Source organism: Bombus fervidus, chromosome 1 (assembly GCF_041682495.2).
Source record: "Bombus fervidus isolate BK054 chromosome 1, iyBomFerv1, whole genome shotgun sequence".
NCBI classification, from domain to species: Eukaryota; Metazoa; Arthropoda; class Insecta; order Hymenoptera; family Apidae; genus Bombus; species Bombus fervidus.
The window spans coordinates 25,351,480-25,373,809 of NC_091517.1; positions in this window are offsets into that span (position 1 = coordinate 25,351,480).

Sequence of the window (22,330 nt, forward strand, 5' to 3'; positions counted from 1 at the left end):
CCAGGGCATCGTCGAGATATGCCCTGCCTACGGGTGCAACGACCCCGATGACCTTTGTCCGGTCTGTGCTCCGGCCTGGCCCCGCCGGTACCACCGAGCCGCTCGATCCACTGTCTCCTACCTCCGAACTCGGACTCGAGGGACGACGAACACGATGCATCGCGGCACCGAACCACCGGACGATTCTCGACCTACCACCGGCGAATCTCCACTCTCCTTTCTACCTGTGCTCGCAAACCAGAATCAACGATCGTTTCTATATATATAGATACCTATTTACGATATTCGCTTCTCTAGCGTACGATCGAACAGAGAGAAAGCTCGATCGTCTCTACGTCTCTCGCTTTCTTTCTTCATTTTCCATGTCTCTCGGTGTACGTATTTTGAGAAAATTGTTGAAACTAAAATCTCATTACCAAACGGCCTACTATTAGCACAGTTTATGCGTCCGTTCAAGGAAATTTTCCGTTCGATTTTGCAACGAGGCGGGGGTCGTTTCTTCGCACGTTTCGTCGTTCTTGCTTGACCAGGCAGCTTCAAAGTCGCAGCTCGTAATTAAGGTAAATTCGTGGTAACGGTAAGACGGAACGAAGATCAACTACGTTCTAGTTCTCACGCGAGATCTGGTCGCGCGGGAAATAATCGGGGCAACGCGAGTTACCCGGTGAAAAGTATCCAGGAGAAGGACGGGTCATCTTTCGAGGTGAGGTTTAATGACGCTATAAAGATCTGGAGATGGTTAGGTGGACGAAAACGAGCAACAGACGGAGTGTGCTTCGCATTTTTTCGAGTACAATGACCGTGTTGCTCGCGATCGTGGCGAGATCGTGCGACGTTTCCTTGGAAAAGTGGTATTGTACCGGTGATACCAACCTCCGTTATCCTCGTCTTTTCTCGGATGCGTAAAACGAAAGATACTCGTTAACCTTCGCTGGTCGCTCTAGCCGCGTCGTGTCACCGTACAACATAGCCGATTAAACGAAGTTTACGGTCGATCGTTGTTCCGTCGTTGCGAAGATACGCGTGTACGAGAAATCAAAATCGATGATCGACGCGTTCGAATACCGCGAACTAACTCGACCGTCGTGCGCGACAAACGAAATCGAGTTCGCAACGCGCAGGTGTCGTTACGCTAATTTACCAGCTCGTTTCGAAGGGTAGACTAATTATCGCGCATGGGAAAACATCCTTCGAACCTTCTGACTAATTTGTATAGGGAGACCAGAAGGAAATGGAATAGGGCGAGCAAAGAGATAGACAGAGAGCGAGAAAGAGAGAGATAAAATTATTTCGCGATACTTTTAGCGTACACAGCATCGATCTTCGTGACGACGCATATATCTTGTTATCTGTTTCTTTATCTGTATATCTGTTTCTTTCGTTTCTTCGCCGCACGCTGTCTGACAAACGAACGTTGTTCCGGTATATACGTATTTGGTTACCATAGACGTTGAATTCGCCTGCACGGAGTAGCACGGACAATCAGACTTTTCCAACGTTTTATATTCGAAAAGAACGTCGCGCGTTATCCGGGAGAAATTTAACGCGCGTTTAAGTACTCCATGCATTCAAACGGTTGTCTTTATCATCAACGATCGCGAAAATCGTCGACGAATCTCCGTTTCGTACTCGGAGAACGAGACAAAAAGGACACGAACGTGGCGCTACACGAGACTTTGAGAAACTACGCATCTCCACGATACTCTAACTCGCTCGAAATTGTTTTCTAACGACGCGACCACACGTGCTTCGTCAAACGCGTGGCTTTCGTCCAGTTCGGCGCCCGAGTTCGGCTTCGGTTTGCGACAACCGTTTGCACCAGCGGTCGTACCTTTCCCGTGTATCATTATCGCACCGTCGAACAAAATTTTAATATATCTCTCGTTCCAGAGATTCCTAACGTTTTGATCAAGAATCGACGTAAAATTCGAGCGAGAAAGTTGCGAATCGTTGCGGTCGCGTAAACGCGTACCTATGGTTGCCTCGGTGATCGTATAGACGGGAGAAAAGGCAGCCGCTAGAAAATGATATCACATCGCATCTCTCAGCTCGACTCTCTACGTAACGCGCATACGTAATGAGGAAACGAACGACCGGCTGAACGAGAACGCACATGCCGCGTCCCTTTCATTTCTTCCCCTTTGCTTCTCCTTCCTCGGTTCTTCTGCGCCGCTCTCCTGTCCGTCTCCGTTTTCGTCTTCGTTTCCATCCATCTTCCTTCTTATTCTTCTCTACTTAACGATTCGAGGTAGAGTACGGGTTCGTGTAAAATACCACGACGATTACGCATCTCCTTCGCGACCAATTTATTTTGCAATTCGCGTGAAATCTAATCCGAAAACGAACGCGCGAATAATCGCTAGGACGATCAGCCAGTCGAATCACGACGTCGATTAGCCGACGAAAAGGCGAGTAACAACGACACCGAGTTGGAACCGCTACGGCAGTACGAAACGGTGGACGAGCGAGGATATTGCAACGATCGCGGAATCTACGTGCAAAGCTACGAACGAAAGGTGACTATCGGTATAGTTGGAAAGAATCATGCAATCGCGTAATTATCGTTATTAGAGCCGAGCACGGAGTCGAGAGCAGCTTGCCTTCAACGATGAACCGATTCGAGCGGAATGACTCGGTAGCGCGCACTCGCACCACCTCCTAAACGCTGTGCCATGGGTTCGCCGTGACACGTCGATCGCATCGATTCGCTCGATATCTAGAAATCGATCCTCTTTTTTTCTCGTGCTGATGTTTCGAACGATGATATTTCGAAATTTGCTCATGCAGTGTTCCGAAATCGATAATTGTCATCATCGTTATCATTGCGTGTCGTGCGTTTCTAAAAAAAAAAAAAAAAAAAAAAAAGTATAAATTGCATTCCATGCGAGCGACTATTAGCAATGATTAGTAGTTTCTTGCGCGTTCGCTTGTCGTCAGCCGTGTCGACACTGAGCGTTCGGGTCTATCTCTTTTACGATAGAAAAAAGACACAGGGTCGTGTGCTTCGTATTCTCGTTGACCTTGCAGTGTTTGTAAATTAATCGATGGGAGATAAAAAAAAAAGCCGCGTTAGATCGTTTTCGAGCAAAAATAACCAACGAGACGGATTCCAGGACGTAACAAGAACGTTCGTTCGTTTTGACTCGTAGTTGGGAAAGTGCAGGGTGATTGGTAAAATCGAGGAAAAGTAGCGCCTCTTAGGGAGAAAAATCGCGTAAGATGGAAGTTTGTAGAGAATCGTTAGCGCGGCGTGGCGCGGTGTATCGAACGGTGCGGAAGAAAAAACGTATGCAAACGTGGAACAAAGAATGGAAGGAATGCACGTAGCGGTCCAGATACCTGTCGGCGATCGAGCGAGTCGAGAGGTTCGCGGCAGCTCCTCTTTTACATATCGGCGAGCTATACGCTCGCGATAGATGCGATGTGGCGATATCGCGGCGCCAACCACCACCGTTCACGTATCGCACCCGCATCCTTCTTTCCTAAAACGTCCGCGCGCCAAGAAACCGGAGGAGAGCAGCGAAGAAAAACGGAGAGACGCTGGACCGACGAACCAGAAGCCAGCCAGAAATGGACGAGGACGTGGAAGAGGAGGAGGCGAACAAGAGGGAAAGAAGACGAGGAAGATGAGGAAGATGAAGAGGAAGAAAAAAAAAAAGAGAGAAAGAAGAAGGAGAAGGGGAGCGGCGGGGTGAAGGCGAAAGAAGATTGCAAGGGCAGATGGTGCAAAGATCGTACCATTGTTTGCTTTCTGACAGCGATAAGTTCACAATAAAGTTACATTCGTTTCCAAGTAAATGTCTGTCCTCTGTTTGCGTCTGCTTCATCTTTCTTCGTTTTAACCAGTCGAGTATCCTGTCTCGGTCGCATTCTCGACTTCTCTGCTCGGTACCGCGACCGCGTCGAAGCACCCTCGCATCCGACGATAACCATAACTCTCTTCGCACCCGCGCGTCTTCCGCTTCTTTTTTACTTCTTCTTCCTATGGGCTTGCCTCGCTTCGTTCCACACGGTCCTCCCGTGTTGGCACCTTTTTCCTTTTTCCTCGCGAGTCTTCCCCTTAATCCTTTTCCCTTTTCCCTTCTCGATCTTCGAGCAGGCAGCATTTCGAATCGAAGTTTTCTTAAAGTTCGCGTTTCGCTTTATCGAAAATGACGCGAAGAATAGCGCGTAACGAGAGGGTGAAGCAAGACCGAAACGACTGACGGAAGCTATAAGATCGGAACACCCGGTCGTGCGTCTGATCAACGCGTTGCGTCGGGTTGCGTCGCGTATCTAACACTCGTACGTGTATATACGCTTAATATCGCTCGATTAGCCTCAATTAAACCAACAGTTAAATACACATTCCGCGCATAGCGAAGTGTTCGCGAAGGCACGCGTGTCGAATCGAGCCTCCCTCTGGCCACCGTTCGAAACCTACACCCTTCCGTAAGTTTCTTCTTCCTCTCCTCTCTTTCTCACCCAATTTCCTCTTGATCTCGTTATTTTACGCTTGCGTTTAACTACGTGCAACACGCGTAAACGTCTTCCAACGAGATAGCCCGTCGACTCTCGCAATTCGACCACTCGGTCGAATTCTAGTGCGAATTCTAAGGCGACGATCACGTTGGCGATTCGAAGCGATCGATTAAAGAAGAAGGAGACCAGGAAGCTTGAAAAAACGTAATTCGAACGCTGGAATAAAAGAAGCTATTAGATATTAGATCAAGATTTGACGATCAAGTAACGATATTAAGGAAGCAGGAGTGACATAGAAAATGTTTCGAGGTCGTTGCAGAGAGCAGAAAGGAAGGAAGGAAGGAAGGAAGGCAGAGCAAAAGGAAGAGTTGCGTACGAAGGATGCATCGGGTGGGTAAGGTGGTCGCGTAGCGGTTGGAAGCCTGTTTCGAAACGTTCGACGCATTCCGAGAAACAAGCGGTCGTTCGTGGGAATAATTTAAGAACGACTCGCATCTGCGCCAGTTATGACAGACCGAGCCATTAAGTGGTCGTGTTTATTTTTAGAGGGAGCCGAGCTAGCGTAAAGTGGAACTCCTAATTGTTCTCGTTAACGCTCCACTCGCATCTGTCTGAACCCGTGAACTTAAGACGAGGATCGAGTAACCTCGATGTTGCGACGTCGTCGCGGCCGATCACGAGTTTGCTCGCGCGGTGACGAACAGGCGTCGTTGCGTTAATCGATCGACGAAACGCCGAGCTGCTAGAACAGCATAAAAATATGCGCGTACCGCGAGCCTATACACGATTTCCGTTTTTCCTTTTGCAAATGGACATTGTCCACTAGTCTGGCATCGAAGAATCGCGTTTACGAGTTGCCAGTTGTACGCGAGAACGTACAAACAGACGATTCGTCGAACGAAAAGACATTTTGCGTAGACGATATCTAATTGCGAATCCGGCGAATCGACGCGCTCCTTTGTTTTGTCCGACGCTCGGTATATAAAAACGCGATCGTTAGACACACGAACGTGCGAACGTGCAATTAACGCAACGGAGTAGGGAAAATAATGGAAATACGTGTGGTAGTCGGTACTGAGAAGGCGGTCAGTGCGAGGTAGAACGACGCGTCGATTCGTAACGCTTGAACATATCGAGAATCTATAATACGAACATAAAGGCGGCTCGACTTTTGAACGGTAACGTATTCGTTCGCGTTCTCAGGGGTCGCGCGGTCACCCTAACTATAGTCCGGAGAGCTTTACGCGTGGCGCAGAAAGAACGAGAGAGACTCTGTACGAATAAACTCGGTCGCATTTCGCAGGCGCACCAGAGGAAAAAACGGATTTTCTATTTACGATGACCATTTGGATTTTCTCTCGGCCCGGTAGGGAGGGGTCCGCAAGAGAAGGGAAACACGCAGCCTGTGATTTCGTCAGCTTTATACCAAAATTCCTGCATAAAGGGCCGGCTGGCTAAAGGACAGGACACCCCTCAGCTTTATGCCATTATTACGTATGCAAGTGTGGCTCGATTCTCTACCCTAGAGCGACGGTAAAATATCTGTCCGAGTCTATGCTTTCTCCTCTCTTCGTCGCTTAGTCGTTCGTCTATGTAACAATCCTCCTATACCTATCGGAATGTATCCACTCGTCAAACGCTTGGACGATCGGTCACGATCCATGACGTTTATATTTCTTTCGGATTCGCGTACGGTCGCCGTTTCACTAGCCGAAAAAGGATGGAAAAAGAACGATGTTCGAGAACGCGTTAAACCATCTTTCTCGCTCTTGAACAGTTTAAAGTCACGAGTTAATTCGAACGAGTAAGGCAGAGGTTTCTTTTATTTATTCTCGTTATTCGGTTGCGTTGTTCGGTGACTCGTCACGCCCAAAATAAAGGGACAAGTTGGCTGGGACATAGCGCGAGAAGGTCGGGTTAGTCTCGTCCTCGATCCTCGGGTCGCTCCACCGCTGCGGAGAACTTTCGGATACAAAGCGTTCACCGTGCGGAATATTCGACGATTCGATGAGAAAAGAAATTAGGCCAAGGGTCGAGGAGGAAGGGAAGGGCCTTTCGGATTGAATTTTCGACCGAGTTCGAAAAGGACGATGCTTCGACGATACTTTGAACGCGAATGAAATCATCGGTCGAATCGAATCATTCAAAGCTCGATCGATCGTTGTCGTTCCCGAATTACGGAAACAGGCAAAGATAAGCGTTCTCGATTATTCGAGGTACTTAAACAAAGTGTCCATTCGAGAGTTTCTTCCGATAGTTTCTCTCGAGAGTACCGTCGACTCGTGTGTCCACTGGAGAGTAACGTCGAGAATACGAGCGAGGTATACTTGGCCTGAAAATAGATATTTTATTAAAGGGCCGACAAGGCCTGTCAATGACAGAGATGTTAAATTAACGCAAGACTGCGGTAAATCGTTTACGAAAAATGTGCAGCAACACAGAGCACGTTTATTAGATTGTAAACAACAGCCATCGAGAACGTGTCCTAAGTTTCCTGAGAAACAGAAAGTTGTAGACGAATAAACAATTTATTTTCCATCGAACCTTATCAGCCAACGAATTATAAAAATCGCGCGAGTCTTTTCACATTTTTCAAGCTTAAGAAATAGTCCTTTGGGATTTTTCAGTCTTTATTAATAAAGAACACCCTTGATAATTTAGAGTATAATCGAATACAATCGACGATACTATGTGCGTTTAAACAATTATTTGAACGTTACAGCGGCATCATTTCCCTTTGTCCAACGAAGCTCGAAATTTACATAGTTTTCTTTATTAATTGGAACTATTCCGAAGAGTGGTAGGAAAAAATTCAACAGACAAAAATAAGAGCCACCCTATTTTCGTTGCTTTCCTCGAGATCGAGGGAGGTTTGCGGTTCGAGCGACAGCTCGCAAGTTCAGCTGCGAGTTCTGAAAGTAACTGTCCGATAGTAATACGACTTTGTATCCATTGGAGAGTAAATCGCGCGAGTATCACTCGCAGACGATCCAGCGATGCTCTCGGACAGTCGCTCTCGACGCAATGAAAAATGCTCTCGAGAATAACTCGCGATAGTTTTACTCTCAAGTGGATACTTCGCGTTACGATAGCCGTATCAACGGTTAATATACACGTATCACGCATAACGTTGGTTTCTGTTGCTCGAGTTTGAATGAGCGAGTCGGTTGATCGAACAGAGGAAACGGGAACGAGAAGGAAAGACAGGGAACCGGTAATTCGTACGATTTTCATCTAGGATTCGATGGAAAAAGATAGCTGTTGGCAGAATAATTTCGTGCGAATGATAAACATTGTAGTTTACGAGTGTGTCGGTGATCGAGTCAGGACGCGGCGATCGTTTACCAAATACGAATGTTTCCGGCATAAATATGCATGATGTTAAAAGAATCGAACGTGTTTAAAACGCTATGCAGGGTCACGATGTTAACGACGCGCGATGCACGATTATCTATCTACGACGCGACGACCAACAGATGAAATAATTTTTGAAAGGAAGAATTTTCGCCTGGATCTTTCCAATTAAAAAAACACGGTAAAAGGAAGATAGGTATGTAACGCGGAACGATACGAGGAGACGTACATACATATGTATATCGCGTTAAACGGAAGAAAGGCGGGAAACTAATGTCTGGGAAGAAGTAGAAAGAAGAAAAAGTTTGGTAGGAAAGAGAGTTCTGGTTATTATTCGAGATTTCGAGCTGGTCCGCCGAGATATCGTGAATTATGCATGGTCAGGTCTGGGACGCACCGTTGTCCTCGTGTCGTCCGTTCCCATGCATACCATGCATATGTCGAATGATAGATGGACGTGTCAATTTCATCGGGATCTGGTATCGATGCGGGCTATCTTCATCGGTGGGAGATTACGATACGTTTACGAGTCTAACCGCGTGCGAAGGCTCGAGTTCGGTCTATCCAGTTCCAAGTAGAAATCTAGTCATCAAAAGATTCTTTTTCCTAAGGGGAAGCGACGATGGAGATAGACGGAATAGAGGCGGGAAAAGTAGGAAAACGGAGCGACGCGGCACGACGATGGAAACGGCTCGATGCACCGAGAAGCCGGTCAAGCTCGTAGCGAGCATCGAACGGCCGTCACACAGCCCGAGGATCCTTCTTTGGGCGCAGACACGCAATTAACTACAGGCTATATTCCTTCGGCGAAGAAGAGAAGGATACGAAGAGAGGGAGAGAAAAAGAGACGGGCGCGAGTACGGTCAGGCCAAAAGGGCAGCGATTCTCAGGCCGGCCGAACGGAGCATGTCCGATTCCTGCTCGGCAAAGGATCAACAGAGCGATCCGTAAGAAAGGAGAGACACGGCCGAGCCTGACGGGTCGAGAGATACCACCCATCCCCCATAAAAGCTTCCATGCGTGTCAAGCGTTATACGACCACGTTACTATTAAATACGTCAAAGCTTCGTATGTTTATTGCATATTGGATGCCGTGCACTTTGGCTTCTTTGCCGGTCACTATAACCCATAACCCGTAACCCATAACCCGCAACCCGCAACCCGCAACCCGCAACACGCAACTGGCAACCCGCAACCCGTAACTCGAACCGATCGCCGTTGTCATTTTCGAATTTATAGGCAGAGCGTTTCTCCTTTTCCTGCGTTTCCCTTCTTTTCCGATCGTTCGCGTACCGCGATTCCGCTCCGAATTCGCGCGACGCGATTCCACGTCTTGTTTAATCGGTGACAGACGTCCGGCAATTGGTCGGTCGATAAACGGTAGAACGCGATTCGTCCCCGACGATTCTCTTTGAATCGGAATAAAAAACAAGGGAAAATCGTGCGGTTGTCGCGGTAGGTGCACGCTACCTCCAATGTCGTTTCTCTTTATTCGCGAGATGATTACGCGGAGCGCGAATGAACGAGCACGCGAAACGAAACGAAACGAAACGAATCGGTGAGGAGGGGAATGCGAGAGGGGGGTGGGAGGTGGGGTAAAGGAGGGACGAGAAGGGCGGAGAGGGGAAGGAAAGGAGAGGAAAGGAGAGGAAAGGAGAGGAGAGGAAAGGAAACGAAACGAAGCGAAAGAAAGAACGAAGCGAACGTGTTACCGAACGGTGTTTCAATCTCCATAATGACCGCTCTGTTCCCTTTCGGTCGGAGTGTGCGTCACACGGATACAGACACAAGGAAACCGAGTAGATGCTAATAACGGAGAAGCTCCATACTGTCCGTAGGCATCGCTCATTCAGAGACTTCTTTTGCATCCGCGTTTGTTCATCCTGAAAGAGAAAGCACGAATACGCGCACGCGCGCCTTCTCCTCTCCCTTTCGTTTTTTCTATGCCTTTTCTGTTTCGGAACGGTACGGCGCAGCGATGTGTATCCATCGACGAGTAACACACCGTTGCCTTGTACGAGCAGCGAATGTCTTCGACACCGTCTTTCGAATTGCCTAAACGTCGTTCGTCAAAACAGGTCGTAACGTACTGACTCGTCGTTTCGTAGTTGGCGTTTTCGCGACTCGAAGAAAGCTGGAAGAAAACTGCGAGGAAACTGAAAGCAGCGATTATGCGATTAATTAGGCGATCGTGCGTATGCGCGTTTGGTCACGCACGCCGATTGTCGAGCAAGGACGGAGCGAGCAAGGTGGAGAAAGATGAACGCGAGCGGTGCGATCGGCGACGAAGAAGAAGGGAGCGATCGTTTGCGTACGCGTGGCAAACGAACAACGAAACGTCGCGACACGGTTTAGACGCGTTTCTCTCGATCAACGCGATACCGTATCTAATACAATAGCGAGTATTTAACGCCGATTCGAAGATAGAGAAAAAACGCGCGTCTTAACTTGGTTTTGAATGGATGGGAGGACGGTCGGTGAAGAGGGGAGAATAAAGGTTCTCGTTCGCGTTACCGCAGCGGTTAGGACGCGTTCATCTATCCGCGTACGGGTAGGAATTCGCGTCTCTTCCTTTCCATTGAAACGAGCAATTCTCGAAAAGCGTACACGCGTAGACGCGGCGGTAAACAGAGGACGACACGGGCCGGTGAACGCACAATGTGCCGGGGAGCCCGGAAAGACAACGCGAATCCATCATCTCTCTAGGAGTAGAGGCTGAAAGGGCTTTGCGGCACCGCACTCTGTGTAATTGTGGTCCCGGCCCCTGGTGGCCCGGACTACCCCGACCAGCACCCCCTTTCTGGCTTACCGCGATACGTATGGCTGCCCGGCAACCTCCATCCACCTCCGCCAGCTACTCAACCCTGCGCTGCCGTCGTCCATCGGCCCTCGCTTCGCGCTACTCGTCTCTCGCCTCTCGCCTCTCGTCTCTCGCCTCTCGCCTATCGCCTCTCGCATTCGCGCGAGCCTGCATGTTATGTTCCCACAGCTGGTCGGTCAACCATCTTTCCGATTCTAGCGTAGCCAACGTTTTCGTCGTCGGAACGCGGCGATCGCTGCTTTCGTTTCTTTCTTCGAATAATCGCGACTCGTTTCGTTTTGGCAAGAAGGGAAGGACGATCGGTCGATCAGGCTAGGCGGACGCGCGACTAACCCGATCGGGGAAAAGCGTTGCCGCGGAGCGGCGGCGGTGAACGGCGGTCGAGAGATTCTCTCGCCAGACTACCGATCGTCGATGACGCGACGCATGGTGGGGTGCCGAGGTCAGCCCGCTCGAGATACACCGACGACGATGAGACGCGGCTCGACCGAGGGCCACCGGGGGTTAGACCTCCGTGCCCTGTAGAGGTCCGGGTCCCCGATTAAGAGGTTCTTCCTTATAGTCGTACCGTTCGCGTAACCAGAAGAGATTCGCTTCGTCTCTTCTTTTTCCTTCCCTCTTTCTCTCCTTCGTTTTCTCCTCCGAGTTTTACTCCGTAGACGGCGTGGCTGCGAAACTCGAGATAGGAAACGCGGTTTCTTCGTAGCCATCGACCTCGGCTTCCGTGCCTCTCCTTTTTCTCCTTACTCTAACCCCTTTATCGCATTCGTCTCTCTAACGCGATCTCTCGCCTTGTTCGTCGCGGTTCTTTGCTCCCATCGAACGATTCGCGTTAATTCGCGGCAGACTGCGTGGTGGAATTCCAAGGTGGAAAATGTTAAAGTTCGCTAAATTTTTATAATACGAGTAATAAACGAATAAGTATATACGTATACGCACCTATCGAATAGAATTTGTATCGTCCGCTAGCTTCAAGAACAGTTTCGTCCAGACGCTATTTCGACTGCTGCAACCGCGACTCGATCCGCCTTTCGTCTCGTCGAGTCGAACGGTTGGCGATACCGACATTGATCCCGTCTTTTATCGGAAACCGTTGACGACATCCGAACGCCTTAACTCGACGATCGTCGGATGCAGGTGACAACCGAGTCAACGAGTTCCTTCGGGTCCACCGTCGACGAAGCTTCTACGATGCTTCGTGGATGGCGGACCTTACCCCTGTTTCCCTTTTCGTCTTCTCTTTGTTTCCAGCGTTTCTCCCCGTTGCGCTGGCTCGATCGTTTCTTTGGTCGGTGTTCTCGTTCGTTGATTCTAGCGTGGTGGTCGGTTGGCAAGGTTCGGAGTGGCGCGTAGTGTCTGGATGTACAACGGGGTTGGTCGAGCTCCGGAGATAGATGGCAGAGTTTCGCGGTACGCGCCCACATAGCGGCAATGTAAGTCATGCTTCTTTATGGGCCGGCCCGTGACCCCGCTACTTGTAAACCGACTAAAGATACAGAAATAACCGTCGCACGGCGCCGTACAGCTCTTCCTCCACCGATGGTTTTTCATCCTCCTTTTCATCCGTCTCTCGGACACCGACAGAGAGATCGTTGCCGTAACTTATGTAGCGCAATACGATGGAAACGACGGAGTTGCGAGGGGCAATGTCATCGGCGGTGTAACTGCCGCTAGCGTTATTTCACCTTATTTGTCGCGCGACGATAATTTGTCGTTTGGCGCAAGCAGGCGCGTATTTATGCGGACACGATCGATTTACGCGTATCGATGCATCTCCTGTCCGTGGAACGAACGTTTCGTTCCGGAAGGCTAAAAATTTAACGCGGTCGAGTGGATCGAAGGACTGGGAAATCGAAAATCGGACAGTCGCGTCGTATCGCGCGAAGAATAGGGTCGCTTGTCTCGGTTCGAGCAGAAATCGAACTTGTTACGCGACAACGAACCTCGGCGGTGCGTAGCGCGTCGGTGCATTCGGTGGAAACGTTCGCTTCTCGATGGAGCGCCGATACGACCGAAAGAGAAAGGACCTGGAATCTCTCGGCGCATCGTATCGCACCGTATCGAGCGGAGCCGAGTCGAGCCAAGTCGAGTCGAATTGAAATCGAATCGGATCGAACCGAAGCAAGCCAAACCGAACCGAACGAAATCGCATCGACGATAGCGGACCGACTGGACGCGCGGTACGATATTACTGGCTGCTATCTGTGTCACGCGTCAAACCGATACGCGATCAATGATATCTCTTGCGTAGAAATGCCTAACGGATCTTGACTATTCATCGCTCTTACAGGTATATCGGAATCGAAGCATACTGTTTCTGTTGTCTGTCGCTGGTCGGGAACGAGTGGAGAAATTTCATCTTCGCTCGCGTGGATGGGAAGCGAGCGCGCGAAAACGTCGAGAGGCGAAGCGGGGCCGGCGTAAGAGCGCGATTCCATTAACATCGTGAGCACCGATATAGGATTTCGAGCGTGGTTACGTGGCGAGGCTTTCGTCGAATCGATTCTATCCAACTTCCCCGTGAAATCCGTCCGTTACATCGCTACTATCATCGTTACTTCGCGGGCTCAAAATAGTCGACAAGATCAACGTCCGCCTGCCGCTTGGCCGCTTTTTGGCACGATTTTCAGAAAGGGGAACCGATGTCACGATCGACGCTTCGATTCGACGCTTTCGTGGCAAGAGCCAGGTGAGCAGCGTCGATGGCTCGTTGTGGTAATCCGCGCCATCAGCAGGGTTCGAGTGGCGCTCTTCTCGGGGGTACGTGTCACCGTAACCGAACGTGTACCATCTCCAACGATATCGAGCATGCGGGCCACATTCTCATCGACCGCAAACTCCTCGCTCGGACGTGCTTTTTTCCAGATACGAGAGGAAACGCTGTTTCTTCGACCTTCGAGAACAAGCCTCGTGTATTGCCGCTGTGACGTGTGACGAACGACAGAATCGCGAATTCTTCGGCGTTCTTTCCTAATCGCGGTCGCTTAGGCAGGAATTAGGAAATCGCGCGTTAAAACGTTAAAAGGTAAGAGAACACGGCGAAGACACGGAGAGCGAGAAGAAAGGAACGGAATGGAAGGAAGATGGAAAAGAGAAGCCGAGGGAGAACCGACAGAGATATCTCGGCGATTCGGCAATATCGCGCGGTCGACAAATTAGCGCTAATCCTAGGTCGTTAGCAAGATTGATGCCAGGATTTCACTTAAGGGCGCAGTCGAAGGGAAAGTTTCGACGGATAGCGGTTGGTCGTATAAGAGACGTAGCGGTAGCATCCTCGTTGTCATTGTCGTTCTCCTCGGGTGGTTGTAATGAAGTGGGTGGACCGGTGACTGGCTGGTATAACACGAACCGAAGAACCCCGAGTGCTTCCAACCGACATACCAATGTATGTAATGTATGTATATGTGCGTGGTTTCGGAGACGTTGGCCTCGTAGACGAAGGAAGCGAAACGAGCAAGGTTCGGGCAAGAGGGTCGTGAAAACCGAGGGTACGGAAGGAAAATGAGCAAAGGGGAAAGAGGGAGCGGAAGAGAGACGACAAGAGCGAGAGAGGGGATGTATCGAGAGAGTCGCACGATGACCACGGATCAATCCACCCTTGGTCGTCCACTACCCTCGGTCCGAGCTCGGTATCTTCTCTGATACTCCCTTCTCCTCTTCCCACTAGCCTCCGTCTTCGTCTCTCTCCGAGAATCTCGGAGGAGGCTCGCGTCTCGAAAAGTCGGTGTACGTCGCGAGATTATCTATACGTAGCTATCGACTTCGTGGCGGAATATCGAGCGTGCGTCACCTCCCACCCCCCCTGGCAACCTTCTTCGACCACGGTTTAAACGCAGATCCGGGAACGCGTTCGTCTAGAACGGAACTGAGAATCTCGGAATCGAGAGACACCGAAACGTTTCGGAAGTTTGTATCGAATCGCGTCGGCTGAACGTCGAAGGAGAGCGCGGTATCGTAGAATTTGAAAGTCGGAGGTTCGGGGAATGCGAACGGCTGACAGGCGATCTCGATTCGTTCGATACACGGCGAGCGGGTGGGAAGGGGGGGGGCGCGTTCGTGAATTCGACACGGTTCGATCGAGGGAGAACGAGAGAAGAGCGAACCGATGACACGCCGCCTCGGGCGAAGATTTCCGAGAGGCTCGATCGGCCGGCGTCGTCTTTGCGCTCGTTCTGCCTCTCTATTCTCTATCTCTTCTCTCCTCCTTTTCCCTTTTCTCGCTCACGACTTTCCTCTCTGCTCTTCCGTTCTATTCTCATCTCGTCCCTTTTCTCTCCTCAAAGACCTCTCTTCTCGTTCGTCCGTTCGCTTTAACTTTTACGAGCATCTTTTACCGAGGAGTCTCGTAATTGCCTGTTTAGCGGTAACCCTCCGGCCGACTCTGCCTCCCGGTACCGACCGACCGCGTTTTCAACGAACCGTCGTCGCGTCGTCGCGTCGCGTTCTGTCGAGTGCTTCTTTCTTTCCCTGCTCTCTTTTCTTCCTTTCTTTTCTTCCTTTCGCCCACCTTCTTCCTCTCTTTCCCCTTTTTCCGATCTCCGTCGTCACGGTTATCGACCTTTTCAAATTGCTGGGAAATTTTCTCAACGAGATCCGAGCGAAGAACGCACGGATAACAGGCAAAGAGGTAAAAACGAGAGCCGTGGTGCGACAAAGGGGTCGAGCCGAGACAGTTTGCGAGTCGGTCGCGCAGTTTGCACGGTTTATTACGGCTAATTAATGGAGTGGACGGTGGTGCTAGGGTGGTTGGCGTAAGAGAGAAGGCGAAGCAGCGTGGCGCGCACCGGATCCGCGTTCGAACGTGCCAGTTGCTCCATATCTGTCACGAGCGCTTTGCGCGAGTCACGTTTACGGCCGCCAGTCGTAACGGTTGTACGTGCCCACCGCGTAATTGATTCGTCTTGGTGCAACCTCTGGGTCTCGACGAGCTCTCCGAGAATAACGATGATACTCTCTCCGGCTGTGTGGACCGGCGAACTCGTCGTCCCGTCAAACTCGATTCGTCGAACGTCGGCCAACTCTTCCACTTTCGGTTCGTCCGCGTCGACGAATCGAGCACGGCCGTTTAAAAGTCGTAGCGGAAATCCCGGGAAGCGGGATCGTCGTCGCGCAAGAGTTTGACGCCGATTCGTGGACTTTGTCATATTTTCGCGACGCGCGGCGTACCTCGACGGAACGCATCGTAGCGGATCGCGACGAGACGCGAGCACCCTCTTTTCGCGGAAGCAGTAAAAAATCTGACGTTAATATCCGGACGAGGAAAGTTGCGAGGAAACTCGGAAGCCTCGTCCCTTCGTCGAAAAGCCGTTTACGGAGCGAAAGATACGCGAAAGCTCGGAGGCCTGCGCGAGTCGCGTTACGGCAGCGAAATTCGCGAACGTTGAAAACTGGTAGGATCGTTGGACGATCGAGTGGGTAGCAACTACGACGAAGGCTCGATCGTTCCAAAGATATTAGGCGAGGCAACGGGGTGAATATGCAAAGTACGTTTTTCCTGGAACAGCTTTCTCGGGGAGTCGAAGGGAAGAAGCGCGACGGGAGTGGAGGGACGAGGAGCGAGAGAGATCTCGGCTCGGTCTTGGAATCGGTTTACGAGGCTCGTTAAAATATTAGTCAGGCGTAAGTTCTTGGTGACACGCGGCACGATTCGCGCTTCCAGCCTCGAGCAGGCTCTCGTCTATGCAAAATAATCGTTTCTTAATTGCAGAGTAATTGCAAATTCGAGAGGGAAGCCAACGCGCTCCTTCCTCTCCACCAAGCTCTCTTAAACTGTCGCCGTCTGTCGCTTCCATTATTCTCACGAACTTGGACGCTTAACCTCTCGAACGTTGGAAAAACTGCCTTCGACGCTCCGTTCCCCGTCTCTCGCGTCCTACGATCTCTCGCTCCTCTCGTCTCGCTTCGCCTCGCTTTGCTCGCCACCTGTAAAATCTCTCACGATCTACGGTCGAAGCGAACGGTTTTTACGTACGCGTACGCCGATTCGTCGAAGCGAAGCGGCTTTCACTCGTCGGCGTTTCGCCGTTTGCGTCGCGAGAAATCTAGACGACGACAAGGCGATCTACGTGTCCCAATGTTTTCGTGGATCGCGAATACGAAAAATTCCATCAGCCCGCTTCTTCGCTCCCACCTCCCGACGAGAGAACCGGGTTGTCCCCTTCGCGAGGAGTGGCGTCGCTCTTGCACCCTGTTCTTCTCTCTTTTCCTGGCGCGGATAACACGTTGCAGTCCTTCATGCCGGTCGGCAGGAACCCCGTGAACAAACGGGCCGCCAGCCAGCCTTATCTCAAGACGCTTTAATGTGTTTAACCCAGCGAAGATAGTGGACAATTTATTGCTCCCTATTTTAGGTGTACTCTCTCCCTTTCTCTTTCCCCTCCCTTCCGCTTCTCTCGTTCCTCTGCCAGCCGCACTCTCGCGCCGTTTCAGTGTCTTTCCTCTTCGTTCGCGACTCGCCTTCCTTCCCAGATCTGCTTACCACTTTTTGCCTTCTACACGCTCCTTTTCCTACTCGTCTACTCCAAGCCGTTCCGTTCGCTTCCGTTTTGTTCCGTTCCCGTTCGTTCCACCTTGCACGGTTTCCTTCTATCTCTACTCCTGCAACCTCGTTGGAAACTTGTCCTTTGTACCCGTTCGTGTTTCGACTTAACGGAGAACGCAAAAGATCGAACGAAATCGAAAGCCTGCCTTTGCTGTATGCTACGAACGACAGATGTTTTTCATCGAGCAGCGCAGGTCAAGGGGATTCTAAGCTGTCTCGCCGAGATTTACTAGCCGATGATAACGCTAGAAACACGTGCACCATCCGATACCAGTACTCCCGAATTGGAAACTAAAAGTTCTTCCTATCGATTTCTTTTTCCTCTTTTTTTTTCCCCTTTCTTCCCTTACCTTTTTCGTTGTATCTAAACTTTGCACCTACGTACGTACGTAGAAGAATGGAACTCGGTTTTCCATTCACGACCGATACATGGTGCGAGCAATACACGAGAAACTTTACGTCGCCTTTGCTACTTCCTTTATTTATAATTTGTCTTTGTATATTTTATTATATATCGGTGCAGTTAGAAGCAGTCGTTGCATATCTATATTGCGTGCCTCGTATATCCGTACGAGAGGAATCGAAACTGAAGAATTCCACCGATTTACGAAATCATCGTACGCGTCGTAGAAATTATTACACAAAAGCTTCGCATCGTAGAAACATCGGTTACGTAAGAAAGAATAAAATTTTGTATAATCGCGGTTTATCGATCGGTCTTTGTAAACCATCTACGTCGAACGTACTTACGTATATTTCGAAGATACGTATGTTTCTATCGGGTATGTTGGAAAAATAACGTTGGAAACTAAGAAATGGACGGGAATAAATACGAGATAAACGTTATTATATGTAGCACGATTCTTACGTCATACGACGAAGCCGAGTTTTGGTTTCCGAAGTGTCGGAGGATGGTAAGTAAAGTCGAAAAGAAAAAGACTCGTACAGGTCAAGCCGATAAGCGTTACGAGGTCGCGAGCGTGATCCGAACGAGTACCGCATAAATGGATGTTTTTGCGTTAATCTGGCGCTACTTCAACACACGTCGCGTCGTGTCGCGACGTCGTGGCAAACGCGTCCGCGACCTTTTCTCCTCGATTGTGCAACTAGCCGCGTGGTCTCTACGCGAGATTTCAAACCGCTGCGCTACTCTGTTTTTCTCGTCCGCCACGATTATATACTAGGTTGTCGCGCGTTCCATTTTCTTCGTTCTCGAAGCGACGCTTTCTTCGTCGGATGTCCGAACACGAGTTTTTAATATCGCGAGTTTCCTAACGAAGAAAAGAGAAACGAAGGGGACCAGGCGACGCGACAGGTCCGAGTAAACGGAATCGGACGAGAGGCAACGCTCGTCGCACTTTGACCTGCCTCGTAAAAACGTTCGAGTTACCGACCGGTTGCAGCTGCGACCGATGCAAATATCTCGATGAGAACACGTTGGATGCGATTCAGCGATGGATATCGTTGTCGGGAGACGACACGCGACGCGCCACGCGAGACACGGCCGATTTGTTAATATCCCGATACGTATAGAGCTACAGCTCGGCAGATGGCATCGAAACGACTATAGCTTGGAAATTTCTTTCGCCAATTTGGAAAGAACGCGGTCGGACGCGTTGGAAGAGGAGAAAGGAATCGCGAGGGAAAACGAGATGCCACGCAGCTGTGCGTTAACGACGTTGCTCGCCAAACGCGAAATTAACGTCGAATCGATCGCGATTCATGGCGGAAATTCGCTGTATTTCTTTTTTCTTTCTCCTCTCGAACCAATTTATTTACTCGGATTTTATTTTAATCCGCATGAATTTGCTCCATTTTCATTTATTTCCAACTAATCGTAATCCAGATGCCATCCGAGTACTCGCACGTCGATTACATCGATTTCGATTCGAAGCTTTCCGTGGACGGATTTAGCGAGCGTAACGATAGACAGCGATTTCTGACGATGATCAGATATTTGGTCGTTCGGGTTGCCGCATTGTCGTGGCGATCATTACGTTTAAAAGATACGAAACGCGCGGCACGTGACTTGGCTTGATGAAAATGTTAATCATCGGTTCCCCTCTTTGTTCCGTTACGCTCTTTCCCTCTTTCTCTCTCTCTCTCTCTCAAACTTCGCGTCTCTTTCTCGGTGCTCCCCTCTCTGATCCGATACCCTTTCAATGACTCGGTCCAGAGTTTTGACGATGAATGAGCCGTCGGTCCGCCCGGTGGATCCCGGTGCGCCCATACGCGTCTCCGGTTACCTCCGCGGATTAATTATGGGGTAGATCAAAAGAGCATGGCGACCACAAAGCGGGTAATGGAACGGGTGGTTCGTTTTCGGGCGGGCGCGTTCGTTCGCGTTTAAACGCCCCGACCGAAAGCATTTGGTGTACGACTGGTTAAAACGCCGACCGCGATTTACCGCGAGAAAAAATATCTACATCGTCTCGAATCCTCTTCGAGCTCGTCGACCAGCACGAGTTTTTCGTTCTCTCTCTTCCTTTCTCTCCCCGCTGCCGCTTCCTCTTTTCCTCGGCTCTCCCCTTAACCAAAGATTATCGAATCCTCGGGACTTTGGCGCGAGCGAGTACCCTTGACTTTTAGGTTATCGCCGAAAGAGGTCGAAAGGTCTACCGATAGGTTAGAAGAGTGGAACGAAAAATCGGAAACAACACTTTTAGTTTCTGTGCGCATTAAGCTTATTTACGTAGCGTGCGATGTACATATTTTCTGCGCGTTTCTCCGCACGCGTACGCGATCGTGTCAACCGTGTTTCTTCCAAGTATGTACGTTCGATACTTGCCTTTTGTCCACGGTTAATACCCATTGTCGGCATCCTCGTACACTATCGTCGATGAAAATAACGCTGCAATCGCGCGGTTAGTTTATCGGCAAAGATCGTACTCGAAGCACGTTCGGCGATCGCGTAAATTTCTAATCCAACGATCGATAGACACGATCGAAGTAAAGAGAAATACGAGAGAACGAAAGTAGAGTGGAAGCCGAAGGAAGCCGGCACGTTCCGTTTAGAAGCTACGTAGCGTCGCTCACGGGCTCTTAATCCCTGCGAATTTTTTTGCCAAGCTCTCTAGGAAAAAGGGAGAGCCGCGCGAAGGCGGCCGTTTGCCGTCTAAAACTCGGTTTCGCTGGCGAATAGGATTTTCAGTTTTCGGATTAGAACGTGGTATTATTTTATTTACAGTCCACTGGTCTCTGCGAGGACGAAAAGTTTCAGGACCGTATTTTCGGACGTTCTTTTTTTCTTTTTGATTCCGTTGTGCCCGGAACGTGGTGGCTTCGCAGCTTTTGTCGTCGGGATTTACGCGCTCGCGTGGAAAAACGCCGATAAACTCCGGTGTCGGACGATCGACGAGATTCTATCGATTCTTCGCTGTAATCGCTAAGGAATGACGTCGCCGTACTTGGAAAACCACCGTATTATAATCGCGCTCTTCGTTTCTCTCGAATCTGTGGCGAACACGAACGATAATGCGAACGAATACCGCGTTTCATCCAGCTCGAGATAATTGTTTCGTAAGGACGTTGAGAAAGATGGAAGAACGAGGAACGAGGAAAAGTCGGTTACGCGGCGTATCGCGATCACGCGTTCGTTGATATCCGTTCGAGGCTGTAGGCGTTAAGTTTCGAACGAGGCTAACACCGGCGAAACCGAAATGGTTCTCGGCGACCGCGACCGCTCGGAAACCTCTCACTTTCGATGGATATTCATCGGGGAGCAAAGGCGAGCGCCTCCAGGCGTATTTACGAATTCATACCGCAGATGCGCATAATGGCGCTGATTCGTGACATTTGATTAGAGCATTGTCGCGACTCACCCCACGGTTACTCCCGTCGATTTCTACCTCTTTTGTAACCGATGGTGCAGTAGTGGCATGGTGCGCGATAGAGCGGCATGGTAGCGTGCGGTGGCGTACCGCAATCGCAACCCTTGTATCGGCTTCCGCTTCTCGCTCATTCAATAGACCGCCACCGGTTATTATTTTCCGATTCACCGATCGTGAAGATTTTCATCGTAACCTTTCGCCTCGAAATCACGCACCGCCCACTGCTACCGTTCGCTACCCCTTTCTAACGTATCCTGTCACGCCATACCGCACCGACGCGATACCCTGCAGCTAGGGTGCAACCAATCGTTCTGCCATTGCCAACGCGTAATACTTACGCGTCCTTCCCACGTAATATTTATAGAGTAGGTTAAAATCGACCGACGTTTACGAAAAATCGTTCGCGAAAGCCCCAAAGGACCGCGTACTTTCGACTAATTATTCATCGAACGGTATATACCCATTTCCTCGAAGCGTTCTTCTCCCTATTTTTTCTTTTTTCCTCTCTCGTACTCTCGTCTCTATTTGTCCATTGTCCGTCCAGTCGTTCATCCATCCATTCGTCCATCCATTTATCCACTCGGACGGCTGGCCGTCCTTTCGTTCTCTCTTTCTCCTTTCGTCTCTATCTAGTTCGTTGCTCCTTCGGTTCTCGAGTCTTCGTCTTACGCTATTCGGCGTCGACAGAGAGGGAGAGAGGAGGAAGAGCGTATCCTCGCGTTATAGTTAGGGTAGTCGCATCGCCCGCGGGTTGGTAACGAGGTTACGGACTCATCTCCTACTCGACCGACGACGACTCGAGCCCTCGGTTCATCAGGCCACAATATTACTAATCAGCGCGAGAATTGGCCCGGGCGGATAAGTGCCCTTCGGATTGCCAATTCACGGTGCTACTCGGAACGTTCGCTGCACTGGAGATCGGCACGGTCGAATTTTCGCTTCAGGTGCATTCGCTTCGTTTATTCCTCTCGCCTCATCTTTCCTCGGCGTTCTTCCGTTACTTTGCAACCATAACCCGACAAACGCGTTAATAACGAGAACGGTGTACCAGGTGACGATTCGACGGGCTATCGATTCGAGAGTTGCGTTTCTCGGGAACGTGGCATAGGAAACGAGCAAAGATACGAGAGCAGTTTCGTGACATCTTAATGTATTGTTGCCAAGGGGATCGTTAGGCGTAACTAGACGTGCATCAATTCCGTTTGCTGATCTGATTACGCGTCGGCTAATTACGCCGAGTTACGGACCGTAATTAATAGTCGACTATGGCGAGAACGTCTTGCTTTCCGAGTCACCGAGGGTTCGGCTATCGACGCAACGCCA